General features: G+C 41.0%; 1 pseudogene; it reads right to left on the bottom strand.

Annotated features, from left to right (window-relative positions):
* Positions 1 to 383: 383 nt before the first annotated feature.
* On the bottom strand, positions 384 to 1,785 carry LOC122096855 (annotated as a pseudogene).
* Between the last annotated feature and the right edge of the window lie 8,138 nt (positions 1,786 to 9,923).

Below are 9,923 nucleotides of genomic sequence, written 5' to 3'. Positions count from 1 at the left end.
AATGTTATTCATTCTTTTAATACCTAACATGTGTTAGCTGAATTAAGGTTACAGATCATTTTTAAATACTACATACATTATTAATAGTTCATTAAAATTATTATTCATACTATTTATATCTAATACCCAATGAAAACTTACTACAAATGGTACCCTCTCTATACATCACCTTTATAATAACAATAAAATATTTGGTATAAAAAAGGAAACTTGTAAGTTAGTATAGTTTCAGTGTCTATTCTTTCATCTTACTAAATTAGGATCGCCACATTTACAGAATGGATAAATACAAATGGTGCAGCTGCCCTCAGACCATGATGGCTCTCCAGCTGGCTGCGTCGGCTCAGACGAGATCTTACTGTGAGCAGGTCAGCTGCGCTCCATCAGAAGGTCCTGGTGGCTGTCAAGTGCCTCCCCATATGAATCCCCAGTCCAATGGCCAGCAGGTGGGAGATCAGCAGGGAGGGAAGGAAATCTTTCAGAAGCTAGGCTGAGAAGATGCCCCCTTTCTTCATCACACTGAGAGTAGCTGTGTGCTTTGGGTGCTTAAAAGGGAATACCTTAGGGGGGATATTTTCTGGCTGGCTGGACTAATCCCATATCCTATCTGAATTTTTCTTCAAGATATTTTCAACTTCTCTCTTCTGGCTTTAATCTTCCTTGGACTGAGATCTATTTTTTTCTCTCTCAAATGCTGTGTGTGTCCACTTCAGAAGCACTGGTTGGAGTCCTGTGGTTGTGTGCATGAGGTGGACTGTCACAGTGAGAGCTCTTGGAGCTCTGCCATCCAGATTCATGCTGGGCATCCAGAAGTATTTTTTCCATGTCGGCATTATAAATAGAAACTGAGGCTGATAGACCGCTCCTATTCCTGTTATTGCTACAGTGCAATTCTACCCAGAAGCTCTGCTGGTTCTCTTCCTGTAGTCCAGGAGGCTCGCCCTGCAGCTAGGCCTCAGTGGTGGTCACAGAAACACCCCTTTTCTGTTATTTTCTTGATTAAAAAAAATCCTCGTTACATAGTCATACTTTGTAGTCCCGGCTGTCCTTGAGTTTGTGATCCTTCTGCCCCTGTCTCTCAAGTGCTGGGATTACAAATGGGCTGTGAGTGGGGTCCTGATGGGTAAGTAGCCTCAGCAGGACACCCTGGGTTCCTTTTATTTGGTGTGAAGGTGGTGGAAGTATGTGAACACGTATTTCTCACAAGAGAAAGAGAAGCAGACATGTGCAGAGCTGTGCCTGGAAGGGAAAGAGAAGCAGACATGTGCAGGGCTGTGCCTGGAAGGGACAGTTGTCACCTGCCTGACTTTTTTTTTTCCAGAGCTACTAAATATGTGACTTTTTCTAGTATTTTCCTCAGCTATGGGAAAAATATACATTTCCTTAAAAACAATAATAAAACAACCTGAGTTATGTTAGGTTCTGTGTGTGTGTGTGTGTGTGTGTGTGTGTGTGTGTGTGTGTGTGTGTGTGTGTGTGCTGGTTTTCATACTGGTATAATTTTTTTTTATTTTTTCCACTCAAGACTGACATACTGCCACTTGAGTCACAGCTCTACTTTTGGCTCTTTGCTGATTAGTTGGAGATTTTCATAGACTTTCCTGCCCAGGCTAGCTTTGAACTGCAACCCTCAGATCTTACCCTCCTGAGTAGGTAGGATTGATTATAGATATGAGCCACTAGCACCTGGGTAGGCTGTTATGTGTTTTTTTTTTTGTACCAGTCCTGGGGCTTGAACTCAGAGCATGGGTGCTATCCCTGAGCTACTATGCTCACTTGAGCCATCGCTCCACTTCTGGATTTTTTTGTTGATTAACTAGAGATAAGAGTCTGACAGACTTTCCTCCCTGGGCTGGCTTTGAACCTTGATCCTCAAATCTTCTGAGTAACTAAGATTACAGGCATGAGCCATCTGCACCCAGATAGGTTGTTATTTTTAAGTCAAAAAAGTCTTGACTAGTATGAATACTGATTTAAAAGAAGTAAGGTGGGGTTTAATCATTTGTAACTTCATTCATTCTGTCTCAGATGAGAAAGAACCTTGTTCTCAAGTAGGAGGCACCTCTCCCACATGAAAATCAAGGGACCCCTGTGTGGAGCCATGGCTTGATGATTTCTCATTCAGGGCTCTCCGGAGTGGCACTGGCTTCATCACCTAGGATGTGATGTGCTGCATTTGCTTCATCAAGCAGAATGGAGAGTCTCAAGTCTTTGAGTTGTTTGAAGAAGTCCTAATCCTTTCATCTCTTCTGGTTTCCTTGGCATCTGTTCTATTCCCTTTCATCTCCAATTCAGTGCAGGAGAAGGTGTAATGCCATGAGGTCCTGGAGCACTGGTTTGTTGGAAAGTAGCAGGCTGATTCTGAGCAGTCACAATTAACTATTTAATATCTGTATGCTACTCCTGTATCATCAACCTTTTTTCCCCCTTCTTTCCTTCTTCCTCCTCCATCTCCTCCTTCTCCTTCCTTCCTTCCTTTCTTCCTTCTCCCCTCCCTCCCTCCCCGTCCCTCCCTTCCTTCCTTCCTTCTTTCTTTCTTTCTTTTTCTCCTCCCTTTTTCCCTCTTTCTTTGCTCTTTCCTTCCTTTCTTCCTCTCATTTCCCCTTCCCTTCCTCCTTCTCCTCCCTCATTCCCTCCATCTTCCCCCCCTCCTTCTCCTGGGTGAGGCTCACATAGTCCGCATAGTCCCACCTGTGGTGGCAGTGAGGAAAATGATTGTTACATTCAGTCAGAGGCACACCAACTCTCAGTTTATTGCCAGGCAGAGGAACACTCCTCCCTCATAGTTTGTCTCTCCTCGCTTAGGACAGAGCTTAGCATCTCTAGCTCAAGCCTTCTTGAGCCTTTCAAGGCCAGTCTTCCCATCACTTGTTTCTTACGTGAGCACTTTAATTTCTTTCAGCTCCTAGGGTGCTTTGCATTACACAGAAGCAAGAACAGTGCCTCTTAGGTTTACTTTAAGAACATTGAAGAAGAAAATATGGATTTTGTTGTTGTTAGTGGTGGTGGTCATAGGGTTTGAACTCTGGGCTTGGGCGCTGTCCCTGTGTTCTTCAGTTCAAGGTGAGCCCTCTACCACTGAGCCACAGGGCCACTTCTGGTTTTCTAGTGGTTTATTGGAGATAAGAGTGTCACAGACTTTTCCTGCCTGGGCTGGCTTTGAACTGCGATCCTCAGATCTCAGCCTCTTGAGTAGCTAGGATTACAGGTGTGAACTACTGGTGCCCAGCCAAAGAAGAAAATACAGAATAAGGAAAAAGTATAGACAGATTTATGAAAGAACCATTGAGCCAGTGGCTTACACTTGCAATCCTAGCTACTCAGGATTACATGTAGTCCTAGCTACTCAGAAGGCTGACATCTGAGGATTCAGTGTCCAAGTCATCCTAGGCAGGAAAGTTTGTGATAGTCTTTTTTTTTTTTTCCAGTCGTGGGGCCTGAACTCTGGGCCTGGGTGCTGTCCCTCAGCTCTTCAGCTGAAGGCTAGTGCTCTACTACTTGAGCCACAGCACCACTTCCTGCTTTTTCTGCTTATGTGGTGCTGAGGAATTGAACCCAGGGCCTCATGCATGCAAGGCAAGCACTCTACCACTGAGCCACTTTCCCAGCCCTGTGATAGTCTTATGTGCACTTAACTAAGAGATAAGCCATAGCTGGAGGTGTGACTCAAGTAGTAGAATACCAGCCATGATTGAAAAAGCCAAGTGAGAGTGCCGTGCTCTGAGATCAAATTTCAACACAAACACAAACACACACAAGCCACACAAAAGAACTCATTCGAGACCCCTATTTTAATCTAAAAGCCATATATAGAGGCATACACCTGTAATACCAGCTATGTGGGAGGCCTAAGTAAGAGAACTAAGAGCAAGAATTATGAAATTCTATCTGAAAAATAACAAGGCAGAAATGGCTGGGGAGACCTGCCCAGCAATTGTAAGGCCCTGAGAACCTCCAAAAAGCAAGCATCCAAACAAACATACAAATACAAAAACCTTTGTAAAGTGGGGGGTTATTTGATAAAAGGAATGTAGAGGAAAAGAAAGGGTAACAGAGACAGGACGTGTGACTGTTACATGAATGGAAATGTCATAATGAAGGTCTTTCGTATAATATATCCTAACAAAAATAAGTTTTTGAGTTATTGCTATGTGGCATGTCCCCTAGCTGAAACTACTGTGGTTGCTCTGTGTGTGTGTGTGTGTGTGTGTGTGTGTGTGTGTGTGTGTGTGTGTGTGTTCTGGTATTGGGGCTTGACCTCAGGGCCTGGGTGGTATATCCTACCTTTTTCACTCAAGGCTGGTATTCTACCATTTGAGCTACTGTTTCAGTTTTGGCTTTTTGTTGGTTAATTAGAAATAAGATTCTCACCAACTTTTCTGCCCTGGCTGGCTTCAAACTGCAATACTCAGATCTCAGCCACCTGAGTAGCTAGGTCATGGGCAACTGGGATCCTGCTGTGGTTCCTTTTAACTGGAGTTTCTTTATGAGATGAAGTATTCATGCGACAGTGGATTGCTTTCTGTCTCTCCATCTTCAAGGAAGGGACAAAAAAGGCAAAGAAAGACATGTTTCTGTTTCCTTGCTGGATTTCATTAGTATTCATAGTGGTCATATTCGAAATTCTGGTGCTGCTATTGCAATGTTGTCATTAAATCCAAACTTTTACACATCTGGTGAGCTGCCTATATGCAGCTCAGTGTGTTGCAATGTAGATTACAGCCTAAGAAATCAATGCTCTCCAAATACACAGCCATGGAAACTTGTAATTAAGAACAGTGTGTGATCACTAGCTTTGCTTACCTGATGAGGGAAGAAAAGCAAGGGTGGTTTTTATAGGATGGAGAGTTAAAAATGGCAGCTTAGAAAAGCTGCATCCCTCGTTCACCCTTTAAGACACGGCTTTAGGCAAAGGCAGATTTCTGTAAAGCCTCAGCCTGCTGCTGACTTCTCAGCTCAGGGAAATTCCTTCATTTCCTAGAAGTTTCTCCAGAACCTGCTTTGTATGGTAGGTATTTCTTTTAAAAAAATAAATCTGATGGGGCTAGGAATGTGGTTTAGTGGTAAGTGCTTGACTAGCATGCATGACACTTTGGGCTCCATTGTCAGTATGATGTCAACTGAAATAGCTGGAAGTGGTGTTGTAGCTCAAGTGGTAGAGTGCTAGCCTTGAGCAAAAGAAGTTAATGGACAGTGCCCAGGACTGGCAAAAAAATTAACATGTAGGCATTTGAAATGGGGGGAGGGAATGGGAAGCAAACTGGATCCTCCAGCTACCTTTCAGAGGTAGCTGCTGGACACTGGTGTTCACACCTGCAATCTTAGCTATTTAGGAATCTCAAGTTTGTAGCTAGCCTGGAAAGGACAGTCTCTGAGCCTCTTATCTCCAATTAAACCTAAAGAGCCAGAAAGTAGATTTGTGGCTCCATTGTTAGGGCTCTAGCCTGGAGCAAAAAAAAGCTTAGGGATAGCACACAGGCTCTGAATTCAGCCCCAGTCTGACATCAATAAAAGAAAAGAAAAGAAAAGAAAAAAGAAAGGAACAAAGAAAGAAAGAAGAGGAGAAAGAAAGTAAGAAGAAAGGAAGGAAAGAAAGAGGCAGAAAGAACGGAAGGAAAGAAGGAAGGAAGAAAGAAAAAGAAAGAAAGAGAAAGAAAGAAAAGAAAGGAAGGAAGGAAGAAGAGAAAGAAGAGAAAGGGAGGGAGGGAGGGAAGAAGGAAGGAAGGAAGGAAGGAAGGAAGGAAGGAAGGAAGGAAGGCAGGAAGGAAGGAAGGAAGGAAGGAAAGAAGGAAGGAAGAAGGCGACGCTGGCAGAACCAAAAGGATTTGAATGTATGTGCAAAGGCCTTATTTAAAACTATTTAAAACTGACAGGAATGGAACTGGAGGCATAGTTTATGTTAGAGCGCTAGTTGGTGAGAGAAAAAGCTAAGTAAGAGGGCCTCAGAACTCTTTGTCCTGGCACAAAACCCAAAACTTACCAACTTGTCAAGATTCCTACTGGAAGGCAGGTACTTTTCCCCACCCTGCAGGAAAACAAGCCACTATCTGCTATCTAGCAGTAAAGATGGCAGAATGAGGGCGTGGATGTAGCTCAGGGTAGAGTGTGATCTACCATGCTTTGGGACTTATGTTCCAACCCAGCACTTCAGAAAAGGCAGAAAGGAAAGAACAGACCTTCAGTTGTTGCCTCTTCTGTAGAGATCAAAAGGAGAGAGGCTTCCAAAGACACAGGCACTGTTGTTTCTAGAGGTTTCTAAGATCTGATGAGTTCATATGAGAAAAAGATTTAGGCCACAATTATCAGCTATGGGGTGAAATAATGTCAACTACAGTAGCTTCAAATTCACAGGAAAAGTGACGTACAAATCCAACTAAGGGTGCAATTTATCTTTTAAAGCTGGTAGCTGTGGTCATTAGCTGTTGAAAGCAATTTCAGAAACAAAACAAAACAAACCAATCTTTCCTGATTGATCTTTTGACCATTTTGGCTGAAGTGGACCTTCTCTCCCAGGCAGTCTTCGACTCTATGTACAGATAGAGGTGGTATCAGCTCTCATTTGGGAGCAGGGAGGGTTCTGGACAGGAGGCTGTCACCCTCTGTAATTGTCTTTCTATCCTTTTCTAAATTGGCTGACCCAACAACCACCTAGCCCTGCAGCCCAGGACTGGAACTACACAGAATGGAGGCTGAACTATGGGATGGCTTTAACAGGATCTTTTCCCCCTGCTTTGATGTTGGTACTGGGGCTTGAACTCAGCACCTGGGCTTTTCCCTTAGCTTTTCATTCTAGACTAATGCTCTGTCCTTTGCTCTGTAACTCCATTTCTGGTGTTTTGGTGAAGGCCAAGCTGGCTTCAAACCATAATCCTCAGATCTCAGCCTCCTGAGTAGCTAGGATCATAGGCATGAGTCACCAGCACCAGGCCCTTTATGGAATTTGAATGTAATTTTATCTTTCACTCATTTTAGGATATATTCATTTTACTTTAAGGAGAATTAATAAGTAACACAAAAGGAATGCAATTCAAGAGTTAGGATTTAATTGCAATTTACTTTTCAGATTCAGAATAATCATATTTCACTATTTTTCCTATCCTTGAAGGAAAGACTGAATTTTTTTTTTTGGTCGGTCGTGGGGCCTGAAAGCTGGGCCTGGGCGCTGTCCCTCAGCTCTTCAGCTGAAGGCTAGCACTCGACCACTTGAGCGTCAGCCCCACTTCCGGCTTTTTCTGCTTATGTGGTGCTGAGGAATTGAACCCAGGGCCTCATGCATGCAAGGCAAGCACTCTACCACTGAGCCACCTTCCCAGCCCCAAGACTGAATTTTTTTAAAAATAAGTTTTTTATTGTAAAAATACTGTACAGAGGGGTTACAGTTACATGAGCAAGATAATGAGTACATTTCCTATCAAGCATTGTTCCTCCTCCTTTGTTTTTCCCCTACCCTTCCTTCCCTCCCACCTCCTCAACTACATCCCCCCCCCCCCTAAATTGTAAAGTTCATTGTTCAACAGTGTCTTGTACATCTCATTGTTGCAATGGGTCAATTGATATCCCTTATTTACACATTTTGTTTTTTCCCTTCCCTTCCCCAAATTATACTGATAACAAATACAGTGAAAACAGGGGTTATACCGTGGGGGAGGAACATACAAAGCAACAAAAAAAATCACATGGTACCTTATAAATAAGCTAGAAACAATAGCAAGAAAGAAAAAAAACCCACTTGTGTCCCTATCTTGGGGTTCATTTCACTTATCATCTTCTCTGGTCATACGTAATTAGCTTTTGACCTTTTCTGCTTGTACCAGACATATACTAGTTATTGCAAATAAGGAAAACCATGGGATCTACGTTTCTTTGGGCCTGGCTTACTTCACTTAATATAATTTTTTCCAAGTAGAAAACTAAATTTTAGGTGCTTTTATTTGTAGCTGGGGGAGGGGGTAGGGCATGGAGTTTAGACAGTTGACAGGTGATCTGGTAGAGAAGCTCAGCTCTGCATTACAGTTTTCTGGTGCTGCAAGATTCATGATGACATGCCCACTTTCTACAAATGCTGAAACATCTTGTAGATTTACCCCAGGAGTGAAGTTGGGGTGCATCATCCCTTTCTCTCTTTCAGCACTGTATTAGTTATCTATGGCTGCATTAAAAAATTAACCCCAGCAAACTTATCATTAAAAAAATCACCCTCAAGTTTAGCAGTTTAAACAATAATTATTAAGATTACAATTATTAATAATTTATTGCATATTAATATTTACTCCAATATATAATGTTAACATATCAATTGATTAATAATATACTATAAGGATTATAGTATATCATTATAAAACATATTATGTATTATATAAAATATACTATTATATACATATACAAAATATATATTATGCACAATATATAATATGCTATATATTATATTCTATACATAGTATATATAATTATGATATATTTATATTTTATTAATATTATTTATAATGCTATAATGTATAATTATTGTACAATTATATATTATATAATTATATGATTTATATATTATATGTTATATTATTTATATATAATTATATAATATAATGCTTAACATAGTTATATATTACATTCTATATTAATGTAAAACAATATGTAACATAATATATAACATATTTCATTAATACATAGTGTAACATATATTAGTAATACATATTATATCTTAATACTATACAATAATATATACTAATCAACAATTAAGCTTAGCAGTTTAGAGGCTGGGAATGTGGCTTAGTGGTAGAGTGCTTTCCTAGCATGCAAGTAGCCCTTGGTTGGATTCCTCAGTACTATATACACAGAAAAAACCAGAAGTGGCGCTGTGGGCCAAGTGGTAAAGTGCTAGACTAGAATGAAAGAAGCTCAGGGACAGTACTCAGGGCCTAAGTTCAGGCCCCAGGGCTGGCAAAAAAAAAAAAAAAATTAAGTGAAATAAGCCAGGCCAAAAGAAACATAGGTCCCATGGTTTCCCTTGTTTGCAACGACAAGCAGAGAAAGTCAAAGACTATGTACATTTGACCGTATGTTAGCTGAAATGTACCCCAAGACAGGGACACAAGGGATTTTTTCTTTCTTGCTATTGTTTTTAATGTACTGATAATGTACTATGTGATTCTTTTGTTTCTTTTGTAAGTTCTTCCCCCATGGTATAACCTGTTTTCACTCCATTTGATTCCGGTGTGCAGTATCTTGTACGCACATTTTTGTAATTTGGGGAGAGGAAGGGGTATAGCAGAATGCTAAAATGGGGTTGACTCATTGTGTTGATGAGATATACAGGACACTATGTTGAAAGCAAACTTTACAATGGGGGGGGGAAGGAGGAGTTGGGGAGGAGGGGAGGGAAGTGACGGTGGGGGAAAATCAAAGGAGGAGGTAACAATGTTTGATAGGAGATGTACTCATTACCTTACTCATGTAACTGTAACCCCTCTGTACAGTATCTTTATAATAAAAAATACATAAAAGCTTAACAACTTACTTTTTTTACTTTCAATAATATTTGAGACAATTCTACTTACTAAAAAGTGAAGTCTGCACCATAAGACAACAGCAATGCATAGTGAAATTTACTACAATCTAGATATCTTCCCATTCATTTCAAGACTAAACAATGCTACATGAGCATCTCATATGTGTCAGAACTATCTTAGGAAATCTGGCCTGTGTCTTTCAGGAAAATAAAAAGCCTATGGAATAAGATGATAGCATATGAGGTTTGAACGATGACTATGTGGGCAAAGGTTAGCTGTGCAATGAAATGACTCACATAAATAAGATGGAAGCTCATTTCCTTCTGATGTAATAGCCTTTAAACTGGAAGTCAGTCCTGGGCACTTAGGGATACCTTCTCTATGAAGCTATCTGGAAATGGCCTCAATACTTGGCCCGGT

Source organism: Dipodomys spectabilis, unplaced genomic scaffold (genome assembly GCF_019054845.1).
Source record: "Dipodomys spectabilis isolate Male_0828 unplaced genomic scaffold, ASM1905484v1 ptg000394l, whole genome shotgun sequence".
Lineage (NCBI taxonomy): Eukaryota > Metazoa > Chordata > Mammalia > Rodentia > Heteromyidae > Dipodomys > Dipodomys spectabilis.
This window is presented reverse-complemented; position numbering and strand designations above follow the sequence as displayed.